Raw genomic sequence first — 21,858 nt, forward strand, 5'->3', positions numbered from 1 at the left:
AAAAAAGTCCCCTAAAATCATAGACATGAACCTGGCTTTAAATAAGTTGGTGTTTGAATTCACACTAGCTTCTTACACTTAAAAACCAAAACACGAAGCCGAACATTTCTCATATGAAGTTTTGTAATCTGCTGGCCTGGTCTGTCACCTGGGTACCTTGTTCCTTTAAGAGACAAGCCCTGCCCACTCCAACATCCTCTCCCCCTTGAATCCTTGGATCTCCAGCATCCTCTCCAACCTGCTCTTTCTGTGTTCCTCTTCTGAAGAGGTAACTACTGCCTCTCTCTCCCCCACTCCCATCTATCCCCCCACTGCCCTTCTTCTCTTCCCCCTCTCCCCTTTCCCATCCATAACCCACTAAATAAACTCTATACTCAAACTCTCTCTGCATGGCGTATCTGTCTCCCACCAAGGCCTCAGGTGGCCTGCCACTGCCTTTTGTATGACCACCGCCCCTTGGCTTTGGGTCATCACCCCTTTTGTTCATAAATAATAACATGAAGGCTAATGGGGCAGAAGGAGGAGGGTGTACTGGCAAAAACAGTTTAAGAAAATTGCTCTTGAAAATATCTTCAACATGGCTTAAAAAAATCATTGAACTCAGTCTGAATTACAGTCACATAAGGAAGCTATTCAACAGACAACAGGTGTGAAGTCCAGGATCTGAAGCCAGGAGAGTAAGAGGGACATTGGAGGGTGGGGTTTGAAGAAGATGGGAGGGGGTAGATGCAGGCAGAGGAGATATACTATGGACACAGATTGCTAGTCAGGCAGGTTTTGACAGGCATACACTTGTACACGTGAACCTCACACATGGCATGGGCACATGTATAGTTCAGCACATAGTTTGTGGGTGGTCTCACAGGCCTCTACAGACTAGCAGGAAAAGGCAAGTGGTGAGGGCACTTGACCCTGCTCAAGGGCATATTTCTACAAAATACAAAGTGGCCTTCTTCCAGGAATATAACATTACATCTTTGCTGCATGTTGTTGAATGCCCAATGTCGACTATCATTTGCTTATAGTACCCTGAATGTCTGGGGTCATCCATGTTTTAACTGACTCAAACCAGATACCCACATTAACACTGTGTTATCGAAATCCTGATTGCTCCAGACTGCCTTCTGTTCCCTACAGTAGGCTTAGATCACCTCAATCCTTGAGATAATAAAATCCTTAAAACATTTTTAAAAAGTTTAAAAACAAAAGGGATTGTTATAAAACAATATAATACTATATTTAAGGTTCACCTCTGTCAAAAAGATTGAGGTTCAGTATGCCATTTCATTATACTAATGCATCACACACAATACATTCTGCACTTGGGCAATTTAGAGGGTTTCAACTTAGATGCTCCTTTTTGACCGTTTATTCTCCAGAATATTTTGCAATAACATTTGGGTTTATGTAACTTAGTCATATGTTAGTAGTGAGTGAATGTTAGCAATCTACCCCTTAGGACTTTCTAAGTGCTGATTTTGAAACAGTGGAAAGCAGCGTTATTACACAACAGCCACTGAGCAGCCTCTTGCTGCTGGGTCCTGGTATCACTCCATTCCAGAGATGCAAACCTTCAGCAAGTGACCCACATTCCATGGATCTCTCTTCACTATGGGGATAACAGGAGAGAACTTTCAGCAGTGAAGACAAGTCAAGGAGCTGTTCTATATGTAGCATGCATGTAATTAATGTTTTATGGCAAGGTTTTCTAAGGTATCACTTCAAGATGTGGGAGTGATCCTGGGGATGGATCAGGGCATATTGAGAAACAGCAATGTTTTTTAGAGCTGCCTCTGTGGAGTCAGGTTGGCTAAAGGTGGAAGGGCTTGTGAAATCCCAGCCTGTTTCAGAAACACCTCACTTTAGCCATGAGGATAAGCATTAGCAGACATGACACAGAGATAGAACTAAACCTTTGTCTACCTTCTGAAATCTGAAATGACTCTAGAAGCAGGTATAAATGCGGAGGAAGTTTACAAGGCACACTTGGACTCCTAGGTGGAATGTTAGTTCTTTCTAAAATTCTGTTGAGAAATAGTCTGCCATGGTTTATTTAAATACTGAAGACCCTGTAATAATCCCCCTAACTGAGTGGATTGCTGCTTTCAAAGCACTGGAGTCTAGCAATCATTCATTTCTACATTACTTCCATTCTTTCTTAGTTCACAAAGCTACCACTTCCAAAAGGCAGTGGGCGCCCTCCTTCATCCTTGATTCTGTCCCTGGGAACTCTCTTCAGGTGCCTTTTCCCATATCTCTTTTACTTCTACTCACTTTTACTCCTTTTGGAAAGACTTTATTCCTGCCTCTAGGGTTTTCACTGTGCAACTGAGCCTTGGAGCTTTAGGCAAGTGGAAAATTGCCACCAGCACAACCAGAGTTCTTAATCAGGAGAGGAGGTAGATGGGAGGCTGTGCATAGCATCATGGATGGAAATTGTGCAGGCGCATGGCTACATTTTCCATTTTCTGCCTGCCAACTTCTCAATCCAGGTACTGGACTCAGCCACCATCATCAAAACGAATCATTCTCTTCACAGACAATGGAGTAGAGAATGGAAAAGCTCCTAGAAGGCCAGGCTCTACTGCCTGTTTCTGCTTCCCCACAATACGCACTCCTCCAGCTTCAAGAGTCTCTTCCCCAGAAGAAGCAGTGCACTACTCACTAGGTGCTTCCATCCTTCCGGGTTTAGCCAGTCAGCTGGTGTTTCCCATATGAACTCACCGCTGCTGAGTTCTAGGTCTGAGAGACTAAAACCAAAACTGTTGGATACTGGGTTGTCCTCTGGCTGTTCTCAGTCTCAATGTCTCTGTCTTTGTCTCTGTCTTTCTGTCTCTCTCACACACACACGAGAACAGTATATTTTCTTAAAAATCAATTAATACAGAAGGTGTCTCAAAATTTCAAAATTAATATTCAGTTTGTAGCTTTGTGGGGAAATTTTTCTTTTAAAGGCAATCATATTATATTCTAAGACTATGATTTTTGAAATTGGAACCCATTGCACTTGAGACATCCTCATTGTTCTACAGGTCTGACTTTCACACCAAATAGGCACTATTGACTTAGGGGAAATGTTAATGTGAGGCACATTGGGTATCAACATAAATCTAAAGACAGGCTTATTACTAGATTATAACTGCATCCAAATTACTATGTGATCTAATCTTTTCAGCCAGCCAGCCCTAGAAATATAATTAACTTTATCCCTGGAATAAATACTAACAGAGTCTAATTTGTTATCCAGATTAACATTTCTTGAGGTCTGCGTGCATTTGTTTTCTACTTAGATACAAAGTGCCTCGCTTGGGTTTCTACCTCCTCTCTCATCTTTCATTTGCTTCTCTAACCTTTTCCTGAATCCTTTTATTTCCTCTTCCTCCTCTTCCCTGTGTCAGTTTGTCTGTCTCCACACATCTCCATCTTTTCTGCTATGTGTCTTTTCATCTTTCAATTTCTCTTGTTCTGTTTTTTTCTTTTCTGACCCAACTGCTCTAATGATGAATAGTGGGGTCTGGAGGAGACAAGGGAAAAAAAGAAAAAGGCAATGAGCATTTCATAATGGGAGAAGAACTGTCTGGTGATGTATCATCCCTGTCACCTTGCAAAAAAGGAATAATAAGCCATTGTGTTGTGCACTGGGTTTTGGCTTAAAACTGCCAAACTCTCCATGTTTGTTTGTTTCTCTTTAATTTGGATGGTTTAAGTCTTAAATCTAAACTGGAGTAAAACACATATTTTTCTTTCCCATAACATTTATATATACAAAGTTTTCCTCTCTCTCTCTCTCTCTCTCTCTCTCTCTCTCTCTCTCTCTCTCTCTGTGTGTGTGTGTGTGTGTGTGTGTGTGAGAGAGAGAGAGAGAGAGAGAGAGAGAGAGAGAGAGAGAGAGAGAGAGAGAATGGAAAACACAGATGAATGCTGGGCTTCTTCCTCAGCTTTCCACTGTATTTAGTGGAAATACTCTCATTTCAGGATCTCTCATTTCTGTTTCTTGCTACTAGAACTACAGATGTGTCTCTTCACCGTGCCTGCTGTCTTGTATTTCTATGCTGTGAAGAGACACCATGACTACGGAAACTCTTATAAAGCATTTAATTGAGTGGCTCATAGTTTCAGAGATTTAGTCCATTATCATCATTGAGGGACATAGTGGCCTGCAGGTAGATGTGGTGCTGGAAAAAGAGCTGAGAGTTCTATTTATTGATCCACAGGCAACAGGAAGTGAACTGTCTCCCACACTGGGCATAGCTTGAGCAAAGGAGACCTCAAGGCCCACCCCTACAGTGACATACTTCTTCCAATAAAGCCATACCTACTAACAGTGCCATTCCCTTTGGGGACCATTTTCTTTCAAACCACCACAGTGGCTTTTGTGTGGGCGCTGGGGATCACTCCATTCACTGAGATATTTTTTAGTTCCGAAATGTTTGCATTTGAGTAAAATATGTTCCAAGGAAATCAGAGGTGGAATTCCTAACTCCACCAGGGTTCATCATTTCTGCTCAAGGGTGATTTATTTGAAAGATTCAGGCAAGGCAAATTTTATGTGGACTTGCCCAGCATGGGAAAGAACTCTCTTCCTCCCTCCCTCCTTCTTAGTCTCCTTCACAAGTTCCTCCAAGAGCAATTGTTCTTGAGGTTTCTCTTTCTGTGAAATTTACTGCGCAACCCCTACCCCAGGCCTGCTGTCCTCTGGCATCATACTAATCTCTACCTAAGGAAAACAACTCTATCAAAAAAAAAAAGAAAGAAATAAACAATGATAATTAGGTTTCCGTTGAAAGAATACATTAAGCCAGTAGGTCTTGGAGAGAAGTTAGTCTCACTGTGGAAGTTTGCAAAAATGGGCTGATTTTTAAAAGTACAACTTTTCTAGTTTATCTAAACTCTAACAAAGACTTCTTGAGATAACTCTGAAAAAAGCAGTAATGTGTGGATTTCTTATTTTTAAAAGTCTAAGGCATACATAAGAGCATCATTTGGCAGATGAGAATGCAGATAGACCAGTCTGGTAAATATTTCAATTCACAAACAATCACTATGAAATAATAATCTAAGAAGATCTCTCAATCCTGATTCTATTTCTCTCTCTCTCTCTCTCTCTCTCTCTCTCTCTCTCTCTCTCTCTCTGTGTGTGTGTGTGTGTGTGTGTGTGTGTGTGTGCATGCGCGCATGGATGTACATCCCTGTACAGCATCTTTCTCTGTTGCCCCCCACTGTATTTTTTGAGACAGTCTCACTGAACTTCGGAGTTCACCAGTGTCTCTATACTAGCTGGCCAGTGAGTCTCTGGCATCTTTCTGTCTTCACCTCCCCACTGCTGGGATTACAGGCACCTGCCACCTCCTGGCCTTTTTCTCATCAGATCATCATGCTTATGTGGCAAAGACTTTACTCACAGAACCATTTCCTTGGCTGGATTCTTTTAAAATTTTATTTAATTATTTATACTTCTTTATTTATGTGCTCTTGGATAGGTATGCCAACTGGTTTATGTGTGGAGGCCAAGGGGCAACTTGCAGGTGTCAGCCATGTGGGTTCCAGAGATTGAATTCAGTTCAGCAGCCTTGATGGCAAACCAGTTTAATCACACATATAGGTATCTTTAGTGAGGGAAATATTCATTAGGAATCCATGCAATCAGTGTAGGAGATTTCTTTGGAACTTGCTGCCACCCCGTAAGAGTGTTACTGAAAGGAAATGGAAAAAAGCAAAAGAGATTAAGCATCTTGTTATTAGAACTCCCATTGCAGGTGCTGTTCTACTTCTATGTGCCCAAACATTTAGAGAAACCAGATTCTTCAACAGGAATTACTTAATATTATTAAATGTTGGGATTTTTGTCATCAGAATGCTCACTTCTGAATGGAAGAATTAAAAAATACATTTTCTTTCTGCTTGTAAATACTGGTTAAAATAAATAACTTCCCACGGGACTATGATTTTTAACTCGACCATTTTACATTTCTTGTGCTTTTGAGCACGTCTCTCCGTTGAGAAATTGCTTCCTGCCTATGGAATATGATGCCATCTTCTTTCTGGAAAATGTGGGTATTTATCAATACCGAAATCACATTAACAGACACTTTCCTGTTTCTAAGAGCCAAAGGAGCAGGCTACTTCGTTTGATCCTTATCCACATGACTTCTGGAAAATCCTATTAAGATAAAAGTGCTGAGAGTTTGGAGCTGGCCAGTTTCCCAATGATGTCTAACTCCTGCTCTCTGAGCAGATGAATGTGGCGCTTAGGAGGGCAGCAAACGGTAGATGTGGGCATGCCAAGCACTTGGGAGGAACAAGAGGCCATGCATTCTTACTTTGTTTACAGAATGACATAAGATGCAAAGAACACTTGCTGTACATAATGACTTGAAAACCTCTTGAAGTTGATGATAATTTTTTCTCCCAGTTTTCCAATAGGAGATTTTTTTATTTGGACAAGAAGAAAAACAGTATTCTTGAGACACTATGGATCTTAATTTCAGGAGTTATTCCTTGATGAGGAAGTCCATCTTAGAAAAGAGCATAGTTATATTGGAATATTGTCTTGTGTAAACCTGGAAAGACAGCCACAAAATCTGTTGTTTGTCTTTCGCAGAAAAGGCTTGCCCATCTCTGAAGTTTTAGAGGAAGAAAAAAACAAAAACAAAATCACAACAAACAACTGAGAACATTTCTGCTTTTGTAGCTCACCGTACTGATGGACAGACTTCACTTGTGGAAATGAAGCCTGCCTTTTCCTGAGTACAGTGAGGCTATTGCCATGAGATGCCTGCAGAATGACCACGAGAACCTGGGAAGCTTCTGTTGCTTTTCTGCTTCCCAGAAGAGAGTGCTGATAGTGATGATCTAATTAGCAGACTAAACTGAGTCTTTCTTGAGTTATTGGGTAAAATCACATTAACATTAGTCTGTCTCATCTTGAAGGTTAATGCCTGGCAGGAAAGCTGGTGCCTGGGTTACAGTGTCTATCTTGTATCCAGATATGTGAATAAAGCAAAAACTTTCTTCTATTAGGAATTCAAAAATGCCAAGTGGCCTTGATTAATGGTTAGCTATGTGTATTATTTATACCCAATCATAGAAACTAGGTAGAATGAGGTCTTCCTTTTTTAATTGATTTGTTTTTAATTTTAGTTTTTTGTGCGTGGTAGACAGTTTTAAATACAGGACCTCAAGCATGAGCTAGTGACACATATAGCTCTTGGAATGTAATTCATAAATTTACAAGATAATTTGAGAAGAACTGGATATTCTTCTCCCATGACTTTATTAACTTTGGTTAAGTTCTTATCTGTCCTCATTCATCTGTCTTTAGTGATACTTATACTACAGCTTTCAGTTAATCCTCAATTTTTAATTTTTTTTAACTGTTGAGTGACAAGTCACTGAATAAACACACGTAACTTTCATACGCATGCCAAATATGGATACAAACACATGTACACATACATATACACACATGAACATTACTCATCCCTATATAGCTTGTAAAGAATATAAAACATGAATCACTATTTTAAGAAGTTCTTGGGATTTGACTTAGTTAGACTTCCTGTTACCATCTAAGAGTCTAGATAGGGTTTATAGTGATATATTATTTATGTTTTAATAAATAAAGCTTGCCTGAAGATCAGAAGATAAATAATCCATTAGAGATCAGGCGGTAGTGTTACACACCTTTAATCCCAGGATTTTGGAGACAGAGGTAGATGGATCTTTGTGAATTCAAGACTACCATGGGATACACATGATCAGTGCAGAAACAGATCCAGGTTGTTGTGGCTCACACCTTTAATCCCAGTACTAGGGAGTTCACACCTTTAATGACATAATTTGTTATAGCAATGGATTACTCAGATTAACATTCCCCAATCAAACCACAAATTAACATATGTTTCTGGAAAAAATATTAGGTTTTTTTAAGAACAGTCACCGACCATTCAGGTTGTACAAGAGCAGGATACAACAGCTGCTATTTCAAAGGCACCAACAACCCTTTGAAATGGCAACAACAACTTGGAAATGGTTGGTAGACAATCCTGTATGGGGTAAGCAATGGCCTTTAACAATAGAGAATCTGCAGCTTTAGAACAGCTGGGACAGCAGCCATAGATGCTCAGCATACTGAAGAATCAACCAGCCCTTGGAATTTTCCTGTATTTGTTGTAAAAAAGATATTTGGAAAAATGGAGAATGGTAACAGATCTAAGAGTTAATAATGTGATTCAGTCAATTGGCTCTCTACAGTCTGGCATTCCTTTGCCTGGTTGGTGGAGGCTGCTTGTTCATTCCCAGCTGCCCAGACCTGAAATAATCACACAGAAACTATTTTATTTGCAATACTGTTTGGCCAATAGCTTAAGCATAGTTCTACACTCTTACACCTCAAATCAATCCATTTCTATTATTTTATATTTTCCCACAAGGCTTGTGGTTTACCAACAAGGCTCTGGGCTTCTGGCAGCTACATGGCTTCTCCTTGACTCCGCCTACTCTCTCGTCCTCTATCTGCTTTGAATTCCCGCCTTGCCCTATTCTGTGCTGCAATAGGCCCAAAGCAGCTCCCTTAATAACCAATGGTATTCATAGTATACAGATCCCACATCATTTGCCTTCTTTATTATCTAAAGGATGGCCTCTTATAGTCTTTGATTTAAAATTCTTTACAAGAAAAGGACAGAAAAATTTGCCTTCACAGTGCCTACATATAGAAATTCTGCTAAAAGATAGCAAAGGAAGGTTCTCCCACATGGAGTGTTAAATAGCTTCATTCTTTGCCAATATTTTTTAAGTCAGTCATTGGAAATGATACATAAGCAATTTCCTGAATCTATAGTTTACCATTACATGGACAACATTTTGCTATCTGATTCAAATGTAGATACATTAAAAAGAATGTTCAAAGAAGTAAATAAAGTTTTGCCTTGTTGGGGATTACAAATTGTTCTTGAAAAAAATACAAAGAGTGTGGAACTCTGAAGCCATTTCTGACAACTCTCAGTATCAGCAGTAATGCTCCCCCCTTCCCTCTGAGAACGAAGGATCTAACAATTGCCCACACACGTACTGAAATGTTGGGAACTTTCCATCATCTCTCTGAGTTCTTGTGAATGTTCTCCAAATAGAACTCAGTTATTGAATAGGGACAAGATAACCCTTAGGTGTTGACTCAGTGACTGATGTTTTGACTTAGGTCCTGGGAAAGGGGCAAAGTGACCCTCAGATGTTTTCCCTTATGTCATCTGATCTGGCAACCACTTTTCAGCCTATTATTGATAATATCCCCTTTAAATAAGCCAATCAGAATACTTGTTTTTAACAACCCCCAGATACCCCTTCCTTCTATGGTTTTTCCCTTTAAAAATAGCCTGTACCAGCCATTCAGGGTCTTTCCTAGCCTCCTGAATGCTGGAAGACCTTGTCATGACAGAATTAATAAAATCCTCATGCTTTTACATCAGCTGTAGAAGTGAGAGACGGTCTCTGGGGGTCGACTCCTCCTCCTCCTCAGTGATTGGACTCTAGGGTCCAACAAGAGGAGATTCTATTGATCATTTAAGCTATAAAATAGGTTTACAAAAAAGTAGACCCCAAAAGGGCCTAATTCGGATATATTGAATGCAGATTCTTAATGACTTTCAAAGATTGCTAGGAGACATTTCCCATCTATGGCACACTATTGGGATAGTTCCTGATGACCTGATTAATTTAAACAAAACCTTAGGTGGTGGTAAGGATTTAAATAGTCACAGGCAATTGTCAGCTGAAGCTAAGAGAGAATTGACTTTGACTGGAGAGAACTTACAGAAAGGACAAGTGGATCATGTGGATCCGAATCTTATCTTTGTTCTGGTCCTATTACCCTCAAAACATTTCCCCTACAAAGGGAAAATATTACCTTAGAATGAATCTTTTTACCACATAAACCGAGTAAAAAAATCAAAAACTTATGTGGAAAAGGGTTTTGAGTTAATTCTGGAAGGAAAATTGAAACTTTGACAATTAACAGGAATAGGCCCAGCAGAAATTATAATACCTTTTAATAATGATGTAATTGACAAATTATGAAAAGAAAATGAACCCTGGCAAAGACCTTGTAGTAATTTTTTGGGAGATATTAGCAACAACTATCCCAAAAGCAAGAGAATTAAACATATAAAAACAACAGGCTGGATTCTTCATTGTGTTGTACAGGACACACAAACAACTGGAGCCTTACATTCTTTAACAATACAAACAAATCATTGAAGGCAGGTTACAAGTCAGAAAATTTAAAGTGAGATAAAACCCTTAGGATTCTGTCTGAAGGTCAGGATTATCTGCTGTTCTCATGGTACTAAAGGATTTTAAAGAATCTTTCAACAGATTACTTATTTGCAATATACAGAAAGGGATGTTTTGCATATTGAAACCACTGAATTTATGCCTGATCATTGCCAGAATTGACTTCATTATTTATTTGGTTACAAGATTAATAAGGAATAGACACCATCCCATCTACATAATCCACATCTGATCTCATATGGGTCTTCTAGGTCCTCAAGAACAACGTAATGGGAAAATCAATTAATTATTGGTTAGAAATGTGCTGAAGGTCTCAAAATTTCATAAAAAACATCATGCCAATAACAAAAGCATATAAAAGGACTTTTATATCATATGATAACAAGTCAAGGAAATTATAATGAAATGTCCTACCTGTTCTTCATACAACCAAACACCACTACCTGCAGGAAGTAACCCAAAGGGTACTTTTCAAAGACATAAAATCTAGCCGATGGATGTGTTCCATTTTGTTGAATTTGGAAAACTAAATATGTACACCACTACATTGAAGACCCATTCAGGTCTTCAATAGGCAATTGCTTTGAGTTTAGAAAAGGTTGATTCAGTAATCACATATTTGCTAGAAGTAATGGCCATTTGTGAGTATACCTCTTCAAATAAAGACAGACAATACTCTTTCTTAGAGCATATGTCCCTAAGAAAATAAAACAGTTTTTTGGTTATTATAATATAAAGCATATCACAGGTATACCACACAATCCTGCAGTAAAGACAATTATAAAAGATAAAATTAAACTCTAAAAGAATACAGTAAATAAACAGAAAGGAATGATAAATACCCCCCAGAAATACATTGCATATTGTTTTATTAACTTCAAATTTTCTAAATGCTAATTAGAAAGGAACAGCAGCAGATAGACATTAGATAGTAGAAAAAAAAAACCTATAGAATTAAATTAGCTGATATACTTTAAAGATGTGCTTACCTCAGAATGGAAACCAGGACATGTGTTATGTTGGGGAGGGGGTTTCGCTTTTGCTTTCACAGAAGAAAAACTATGAATACCATTAAAACTGATAAAGATTCGACTTGGACAAGAGACACTTTTGATTACAAGAAATTATAGCTCATTAAACAACATGGTCATTTAATTTAACATAACCTATAAAACTAACAGATGCTTTTCATTTGATCAGATATAACTTGCCAAAAGAGAATCTTCCCAAAGTTAGGGTTGTGGAAGGATTTTGTTTCTGTCTTTTTAGAAGAAGAAAGGAATCTGACAAATGAGACAACTGAAGAAAAGGTACAAATCATTCAGAAAAAAGTCTCAAGAAAAAGAGTAAATTGGCCTATTGGTATATCACATTTCCAACAGGGCAAAATTTCATAAATCTTCCCAAATGTTTGTTTATGATGTTCTTTACAGAAGTATAATACAAATGGTCTTTTTGTAGTCCTAGTCTAATTAAAGATTAAAAATTACTTTGGAATTAAAGTATATTCAATTCCTTCTATAGACCCAAGCTTGCTTGAAAGTGAAATTCAAAATCTCTGTCTCATGTCAGAAGAGTCACCTGCTATAAGACAGAAGAAAAACAAATATTTAAGGACTATTGTATTTCCACTGATCTCATAATTCTTTAGTTTTACGTTAACTCTTTAACAGCTTTTCTTAAGTATAATATATATATATACTTTATATATATAAATTTTAAACTTTTGTCATTATATTAATGATCATATAGAGTACTAACTAATTATAGAAAAATATTTCCTCTACCTTCCTCTACATGATTTTTGGTTTGAGTCTATCAGTTTTCTGCAGTGAACCATGAGCATGCCTAACAGTGACCTTTGTAGTCTCCAAAAGAACAAGGGCCCCCACAACGATAATTCATCCAGGACTATGATAACACCACTAATCTGAAAAATACCATCTAAAAATTAACTTTAAACTTCAAACTGCTTAGAACAATTTTGAGGTGGCTAGTTGAGATGATCCAGCCTAATCAACTACTCTAGCCAGTACTTGAGACAAGCCCTTAAACATAGAATGAACAACAATTGATACAGCTACCTCTCCCAGGACTCGACAATTAACCCCAATTTTTCTGTTCAGAATCCCATAAAGTTACAGTCACCCCCAGATGCCAGGAAGTAAATTTAAGAACATTATGTCCACATTCCCAAGAGTGTTAGCAGAGACTGCTTGTTCATTCCCCGGGCACCCAGACCCAAAATAATCACACATAAAACAAAAATACTGTTTGGCCAATAGCTTACATGTATTTATAGCTAGCTTTTACATCTTCAATTAACCCATTTTTATTATTTTATATTTTACCATGATGTTCATGGTTTACCAGTACTGGTGTGTAGGCCTCTTTCTCCTCCAGTGGCTACATGGTGTCTCTTAGACTCTGCCTACTCTCTCCTCCTCTATCTGCTGGAAATTCCTGTCTTGCCCTATTCTGCACTGCAATAGGCCCAAAGTAGCTTCTTTATTAACCATAGTATTCACAGCATCAGAGGGGGAATCCCACATCACCTCCCCTTTTCTGTCTAAATGAATTACTATGTTAAAGTTAAAAGCTTCCTTTGTAGTTGTATTCTGCTATCCTCTCAAAGCATCCATTCCATCAATGGTCTATTCCTAGTTTCCTAGATTCCAGACATCCGTGTATGCCGTATTAAACAACAAAACAAGAAACCTGAAGCTAAAACACTCCTATGAGAGAACTTGTGACATTTGTCTTTTGGGGCTTAGATGACCTCACTCATTATAATTTTATTTCAATTTTATCTGCTTCTCTCCAAATTTCGTAGTTTCATTTTTCTTATAGTTCAGTAAGATCCTATTGTGTATATATCCACATTTTCATTAGCCACTAGTCAGATGATTGACATCAAGTTTGATTCCATTTCCTCGTTATTATATGTAGAGTGGTAATTAACATAGATGTACAAACATTTCTTTAAAAAAATTTAAGGTTATCTGGGTACATGTCTGGGGTGGTATAGTTAGGTTATATAGATTATCTACTTCTAGGTGTTCATTTTTATAGACTTTCATGCTGATTTCCAGAGAGAGAGTCCACTAGTTTGTACTTCCAACAACAATATATACTGATTTCCCTTTCCCAATTCTCAACATTTCTTGTCATTTGTAGTCCCGATGATGGCCTTTCTTGCTCAGTTGTGATGGATTCTTAAAGCAGTTTTCATGTGAATTTCTGTAGTGACTCGGGACATTGAATACTTTTAAAACCTACTAGCCATTTATAGTTCTTATTTTGAGTATTTTTATTTAGTTTTCCAGGTCACTTTTAAATAGGGCTATCTGAAGCATTGGTGTTTCGTTTTTTGAGCTCCTTGTGTATTCTAGACATGACCCCTCTGTCAGATGTATGACTAGCAAAGATTTTCTCTCATTTTGAGGACTGACTCTTTGCTTGATTGCCCATTTCCTTTGCTGCACAGAAGCTTTGAGCTTCATGAGATCCATTTGACAGTTATTGGGCTTATATCCTGATCTGCCAGAGTTCTGTTTAGAAAGTCTTTACTTGTGTCTGGAAGTTGAAATAGGTAGCATACTCCTTCCTTTTCCCTCTAATAGTTTTGGTTATGGGGTCATATGTTGGGTTCTGGATCTATTTAGAATTGAATTTCATGAAGATGAAAAGGTTTAGTTTCATTTTTGTACATGTTGAATTCTGGCGACATTAGTTGAAGATGCTGTCTTTAATCTAGTGTATATTTTTTCATCTTTTACCAAGTAGTTCTATACATGGAGCTGTATATGCTTTCTCTATTCTATTTTATTAATTTGTGTTTTATGCCAGTACCATATTGTTTATGTTACTGTGGCTCAGTAGTATTCTTGGACTTTTGTCCTTCCATAAATTTTGAGTTTGCTTTCTCTGTGTCTGTGAAGAAAATAAAAACCCTAGATGGTAACAGTAACTATTATAGGAAGTTTCAATAAGTCTTTAAAATGGTGATTCTTGTTTTATATTCTTTTCTAACATTTAAAATATTTATTAAAATTTACTACCTTAATATACAGTATAATTTTGAGTAACCATATAAAAATACGTAACTGTAGTACAAGTTCCATTTCTTTGTTTTAATTGAAAAAAATTAATATTATAAGTTCTTGATTATGTTATTCTCTCCCCCAGTTAATCCCAGTTTTCCCCACCTTCTTATCCACAAAATTTTGTGTTCATTTTCTGTCCCTTAAGAAACCCATCAAAAACTAATGAAAAAACTAATGAAAAAAAAAACCAAAAAAGTGGGAAACACACACACAAATGGATAACTTTTTTCTAGCTCCATTCAGTCACCTCCAAATTTCACATTTGATTTTCTTAACAGCTGAATAATATCATTATGTAAATGCACCATATTGTCATTATCCACTCATAAGTTGATGGACATCTAGGTTGTTTGTAATTTTTGACTATTATGAGTAAAGTAGCAATGAGCATGGATGAGCAAGTGTCTCTGCTGTAGGATGTAAAGTCACTTGGCTAAATGCCCAAGATTGGTATAGCTGGATCTTGAGATAGAATGATTCCTATCTCAAGGACATTTTTAATGAAACACAGCACAGGCATTATCCAAATCAGGCCTATCACACTGATTTCCCTAGTGACTGTCTAAGTTTGTACTCTCACTAATGATGAATGGGTATCCCATATTCTGTACCTTCACCAGTATGAGCTTTGTTGTTGTTTTGTTTTTCTGCTTTTGTTTTTTTTGTTAAACTTTGTTTGTTTTTTTTGACTTTGGCCATTCTGACTGGTAAAGGATGAAATCTCAAAGTAGTTTCAGTTTGCACTTAGTTGCATTTTCCTAATGGCAGTCACTTTTGTTTTCTCATATGAGAACCCTCTGCTGTTTAACTCTACCCCATTTTTGTTTGGACATCTTGATATTCAGGTGCGTATTTTGTTTTTACTTCTTAATATATTTTAGATACTAACCCTATATTATGTATATAACTAGTAAATATTTTTCAATTCTGTAGTTCTTTGCTTTGCCACACAGAAGCTTTTGAGTTTCAGGAGTTCCCATTTACTAATTGTTGCTCCTAATGCCTGTGCTGTGTTTCATTAAAAAAGTCCTTGTCTGTGACAATGAGTTCAAGACTATTTCCATTTTCATTTCTATTAGAATCAGGATATCTGGCCTTACCTTGAGGTCTTTAATCTATTTAAAATTGAATTCAGATAAATATGGATCTTTGCTTTGGAATATTAGTTAAAGATATGTTACATTTATTTATGCTATAGAATATATTTGTTCAGTGATGCAAAGATGTATTACATTTTTTTTAACCATGTAAAACTGTGCTACTTTGCCTGCCTAAAACATGTGATTGGTCTATAATGAGCTGAATAGTCAATAGCTAGGCAGTAGAAAGGATAAGCAGGGCTGGCATAAAGAAAGAATAAATAGGAGGAGAAATGTAGCCTGAGAAAAGGAGAAGAGGAGGACATCAGAGGCCAGCTACCCAGTTACACAACCAGCCACATAGTAAGGAGGGATGAAAGACACATAGAGTAGAGAAAGGTAAGAAGCCTAAAGGCAAAACATAGAAGAAGAGAAACAGATTAATTTAAGTTAGAAAAACTGGCTAGAAATAAGCCTAGCTAAGGCTAGGCATTCAGAAGTAAGAATAAGACTCTGTGTATTTATTTAAGAGCTGGGTGTCAGTCCCCCAAAGGGTAAAGATTAAAAGAAAAAACCTATAGATTTATTTTCATTTTTCTACATGCAACCCTCCAGTTTGACCTGAATCATTCACTGCATTTCTTAGGACCCACTGTAATATGATTACTGAATTATAGTACAAACATATTATCATGTCTATTTGTAGTAGTCTGGATTAATTGGCCCCATAATCTAATCGGTAGTGCTACTGTTAGAAGGTGTGGCTTTGCTGGAGCGGTTATTGTTTCTTTAATGAGTATTAAATTAGCTTCTTTATCTCTTCTGACTAAGTTTAAATTGACCTTTGACCTCTATTTTGTCAGATATTTGAATGTTTATTTAGAGTCATATGCGTGAAATAACCTAACCTTCACATCCCTTTATCCCAAGGTAGTGTTCATTGTTATAAGAGGTATGTTTCTTGGAGGAAATAAATGGATCTTGATTTTTAATCCAATTTCTGCTCAGTGCTTTTCTGTTAGTAGAAAGGAGTCTGCGCTGGACAGTTTTATGTCACCTTGACACAAGCTAAAGCCATTTGAGAGGAAGAAGACTCAATAGTCAATTAAGAAAATGCCTTCGTGAGATCGGACTGTTGGCAGTCCTATAGAGTATTTTCTTAATGAGTAATTGATGTGGGTAGACCTGCCCGTTGTGGGTGGATGATATGTCTCCCAGTTCCTTCCCTGTTTCAGTTCCTGTCTTCACTTCCTTCAAACTGAACAATGCTATAGGAGTGTAAGTCAAAATTTTCCTCTGCAAGTTGCTTTGGTCAGTGTTTTGTTGCAGTAAATTAAGACAGAGAACATAGTTATTAAGAATTACTAATTGAAAGATGTGTGTCAATTCCTATTTACTTTTTGGTTTAATTGTATTTTCTTGGGCTTCTTTTGACTAACTATCCTTGTAGTATTTATTATTTCCTGTACTCTCTTGGGTGTGGATTTTCTTCTCTTCAGACTGTAATATTTCTTCCATGATTCTCTGTAGATCTGGCTTAGAAGTCACCAATTCCACTAATATGTTTTTATCATGGAAAATTTTTATTGCCGTTCAATTATAATAGCTAGTTTGGTTGGGTATAGTAACACAAGTTGATAGTATTTTACATGGTGCAGGAGGCTGGGCTTTTTTTCCTGTATCAAAATTCCCATGAGCTGTGTGTGGGTCTGCTGTCGGAGTCCACAGTGGAATGGTCCCTGAGCCAAGGACCCTGGGCAGTGTGAGCAGGCCTAAGCAAAAAAAAAAAGCAGTGCTCAGTACTTGGTTCAGGGGCCATTAAAAGTTTTTAGCAAGGTCTTTTAGCTGCTACTGACTGGGAATAATTCATAATTGATACACTAGTAATAGTCAGGTCTTCCTTTCCGAAGAGTAGCATTACTAATTAATACCTACTGGATGACTGTCAGCACCCACACTTCTCCCTGTAACAGGGAAATCTTGTAGGAGGAAGCTGTTTTGTGAGGCAGATTTATGTGAGGTGATTTCCTTTTAGATTCTCCTTTGGTGTAGCTCTCTTTGCTGTCTCAATCCAGATGATCTACCCGAAGAAATGAAGTACTGATTGACATGCATAGAGCCTTTCCTGCTCTCAGAAGACTGTAGTTTACACAAAACCTTGTACCTTAAGGTCTTTCAGTTTGTACTGCTAATTGCTAAAGTCTGTGAGCATGACATCTTCGCTGCTAGTTTACTCTACCTCTGGCCCCAAGAGCAACTCCGCTCCAAGAGGAGTATCCCTTAGAAGTTGCTCTTTGATGCTCTATGCTGTTTACAGAGGGCATTCCATCGGCCATCTGTTGTCCATCTTCCTTCATTGGCACCTGGGTAATATCTTTGCCTACAAATAGGAAATACTGCCTCATAAAGTTGGAGTGTTCTAGTGACTAAAGTGAGAGGATTATATGCATAAGAGAAAAATGTTCTGTATAAAGTGTTATTTAATGTGGGAAGAAAGATGAGCTAGTCAGTGAGTGATGCTGAGACTACTGGTTATTTGTTTGTAAAAATAAACTCTTTTTCTATGCCTTATGTCAGGAAGACTGTAGTCACTGTGCGACTTGGAATGGCAGCGCTATAGCTGTAATCACGCTATGTCCCAGGCCTGTCTGCTGGGGTTGGTAACCTTGGGCTGGCACAGCCACCACCATTAAGACAAAACCATGGGCTCTGTTAAGAAAGAGGGGGGAAGGGGAGGTTTTGTCTTGGCAGTTTTGTGCTCTAGCTCCAATTTAATAGTCATAGACACCGACTGTTCATCACCCAAAATGGTTTACATGGCCCAGAAGCAGCCTGGTCCCAAATACAAGAGAGCCAGAATATATTATTTCCTTCTTACTTGAAGGAAGAAGCTGAGCAGATTTGTTGAAACAAGTATTTGGCCCACTTTGTTTACTGAAGCAAAATCATGGCCAGTGAAGTGCATGGAGGCCAGTCCTAGATGAAAGAAAACGTGGACGAATGCCGGTAAGACTTCTGGAGGGTGTTAAAGGGGTTTTGATTTTATTGATGTATCTATGGGCGTGGGGCCATGAGGGTGTGTGAAGATATATGTGCAGGTGTCGTGAAGGCCAGACAAAGGCTTCAGGGTCCTAGAGCTGGAGTTACAAGGCAGTTGTGAGCTGCCCAATTTTGGTACTAGAAACCAAACTCACGTCTTCTGTAAGAACAAGTACTCTTCATTGCTGAGCCGTTTCTCTAGCCCCTTGTCTGGAGGGTTACTAAAAATAAGACTAAAAGATCAAGCCATTAGAATGGCATAGATTTATTTCACTGTATTAAAAGTTTGAATTTCTGTAAAATAAAAGGCCAGTTCCTAAAGGCTCTTAATTAACAGTACATGGACTAGCCTGACTTTCAGCAAACCACCTAGAGTTGTGAATACAATATTGTAAGCATATTTTTTTACCATGTTTCTGAAGATGGAAGTTTCTGTCCTGCCCAGTCCCATAGCCATTCAGTCCCAACAAAACTCACAGAGGTTTATATTAATTATAAACTGTTTGGCCTATTAGCTTAGGCTTATTATTAACTTGAATTTACCCATGGCTCTTACAACTTGAATTTATCCATGATTCTTATCTGTATTTAGTGACTTGGCTTGGTACTTTACTCAGAGAGGTATTTTTTATCTTGCTTCCTCTGCATCTGGCTGGTGACTGCAGACAAAGTCTTTCCACTTTCCAAAATTCTTCTATTCTGGTCACCCTGTCTATACTTCCTGCCTGGCTACTGATCAATCAGTGTTTTATTAAGCCAATACAAGTGACAAATCTTTACAGAGTACAAGAACATTCTCCCACAGCATGTTTTGATGAAGTGCTGAGAAAATGTTGGCTATTCTTAATAAATCAAAGCAAGTCAACAACTGTAACAGATCAAGGGAAAGTTTCCTGGCAGGTAAATGGCTGAAGATTCTCACATGTGTCTGCTTAGCCCCAAGAAGAAAGCATGTTGGTGATTGCAGCTCTACTAGTAGGGAGACAGTATGGAAAATGCCAGAAGAAGACTGAAGGCCAGAAGGCTGTAACTCTCAGTGAAAGTACAGTGTGTCTTCAGAGACTTCTCATCTCACATACTGCATGATGGATGGAGAGCAGGAAAGAAAACAAAAGAGACTACTATGGTCTTGGGACAAAGGCAGGGGAACTTATCCACTTAGGCAACTAAATAATGCCGAGAGCTGGAGAAATCGTCTTCCCCAGGGAAGAGCACACCAACTGGTTATCTAGTACCAAACGGTCAGCCCTGAAAACATGTGTATGAGTAACACTATCCAGACTGAGCAGGGCATATTTAAGTATTTAGGAATGCTTGAATGCTTGATGTAGAGCAAACTCAAGTCAACTGCACCTGGATACCTTCCCGAGGAACATGTCTGCCAAGCTCTGTTGTTTCCGAGGACAAGAGGAAACTGTCCACAGAAGCCTGTGAACATTTGCATACCCTTTAACCTCAGCTAAGAGTCAAGACCTCAGACGAAAGCAAAGGCCTCTTGTTACAGTTTTACCCTACCTCGTTTTAGTTGCAGAAAATGTGCTACATAGCTACAGGCAAATGGCCTGTCTAGCACTTGTGATGGAAGATGGGTGCAGAGGGAAGGGAAAATTAAAAGGAAGAGAATTAAAAGAAGGAAGAAAGGAAAAGAAAAAGAGTAAGAATAGAACATGAAGGGAAAGCCTAAAACTGAAAGTAAAGAGATGGACAAAAGTAAGCAGAGGATGGGAGAAGAGAGGAGGGGTTTGTGGGGACCAGGGTTCAAGAGAAAGGGAGGGAATGGAAAGAAAAGACTCATTAAGAACGGGAAAACATGGGGACTGAGTATCACAGGTTCTCTATTATGAATATTTGAAGCTCACCAGCAAAATTCTGGTGTGAAAGTAAGTCAAAATTTTTGTGAAGGGTTGGTAATTCCCACACAAGACTCAAACTCAATTGTCAGCATTCATGTCAAGTGGCTACTCACAATGACAAACCCTGTCTAGGAGATCTGACACTCTCTTCTCTTCCCTGTGAACTCTGCATTCACACACACACACAGAGTTAAAAATAATAATTTCTAATAAGTTAAAAAGAGAGTTTAGAGAAAACATCCAGAAAATGTTCTGTACTCCAAGTGTGTAACGAAAGTCTGCCAATCAAATACAAAAAAAAAAAATCTATTATGGAAAATGGCCAAGAGAGTTCACTGAGATACAGAATAAAAGGCCCAAAACATGTAAAAAAGATAAACTAAGTCATAAGTAGTCATGGAAATGCATTTTGTACCTGTAGATGGCACTGTCTTCTGCCAACCATGGTGACTGTGGTTCTTGAGCTAGAAATATTGGAATGCTTAGTCTCTTTTGATGCCAAAGATGGAGGAAATGACTGATTTGTCCCCCAAATCCCATCTCTTATTTCAATAAAAAGTCTCTTAGAAGGACAAAAACAGGAAATTAGACATTCTCCAACCAAGAGTCTAAATTACATACTGGATAAAAGCACCAGTTGGTTCCTTTGAGTTCAGGCTTGAGTTTTACTAAATCAGGAGATTTAGGAGCAGGTTCCTAAAGACTATCTTGTGGCTTCAGAACTATCCAAAGGGACTGGGGGTTATTGGGGACAATATTATCGAAAGTTTTATTGGGACACTAGGGAGCATGAGAAGTAAATTAAGTCTTATTAAGCCCAGTTTTTAAAACGAAAACTCAAAGCTCTAGTTGTTTTGGCCACCGTGAATAAAGAAGACATGGATATTTGCATTGGCATCATCCTGCTTCTCAGATGTGAGATCAGGGTCACAGTAGCTGCATACATGCATCCTCTAAGCCACTTGAGTAAAACCTAAACTTGTCTTGCGCATACTCTTTTTAAGCTTCCTGTTGCACAGGACCTCCGGGGAAGTTTGGCAGACAGTATTGTCTCTAAAACAATGTGCGATATTTAGACAGTGCGGTTGTCATGAATTAGTAAAGGATGCTTTAAGCTCCAGTCCCTTATTTTATTCCTACCTGCCAAGAGATTGATGAAATGATGTGCAGGCCAAGCATTTCACAGTTTAGTTTCTAAGACAGCACTCAAAATCCTCCAATGACCAGCAACAGCCCTGAAAACCAGTAGATGGTTGCCTGGTCAGTAGGTTTTAAAACTCAAACCTCCTCCTTTTTTCCCTTTCTTGCAGAAACCCTGGCTCTCAAATAGAGTTGTGAGTCCAGTTACCAGAATGGGTTGGCCCATCCCTCTTGGCTAACGTGTCTCATCAGGGGCAGAACCCAAGAGCACACATACACCTTTAGCTCCCAGTTCCAAGGGATAACTCTGTTGATCCAGGATCACATTTTGAAAATCGCTGGCCCTTATTT

The sequence above is a fragment of the Myodes glareolus genome, chromosome 10 (genome assembly GCF_982192425.1).
Source record: "Myodes glareolus chromosome 10, mMyoGla1.1, whole genome shotgun sequence".
Lineage (NCBI taxonomy): Eukaryota > Metazoa > Chordata > Mammalia > Rodentia > Cricetidae > Myodes > Myodes glareolus.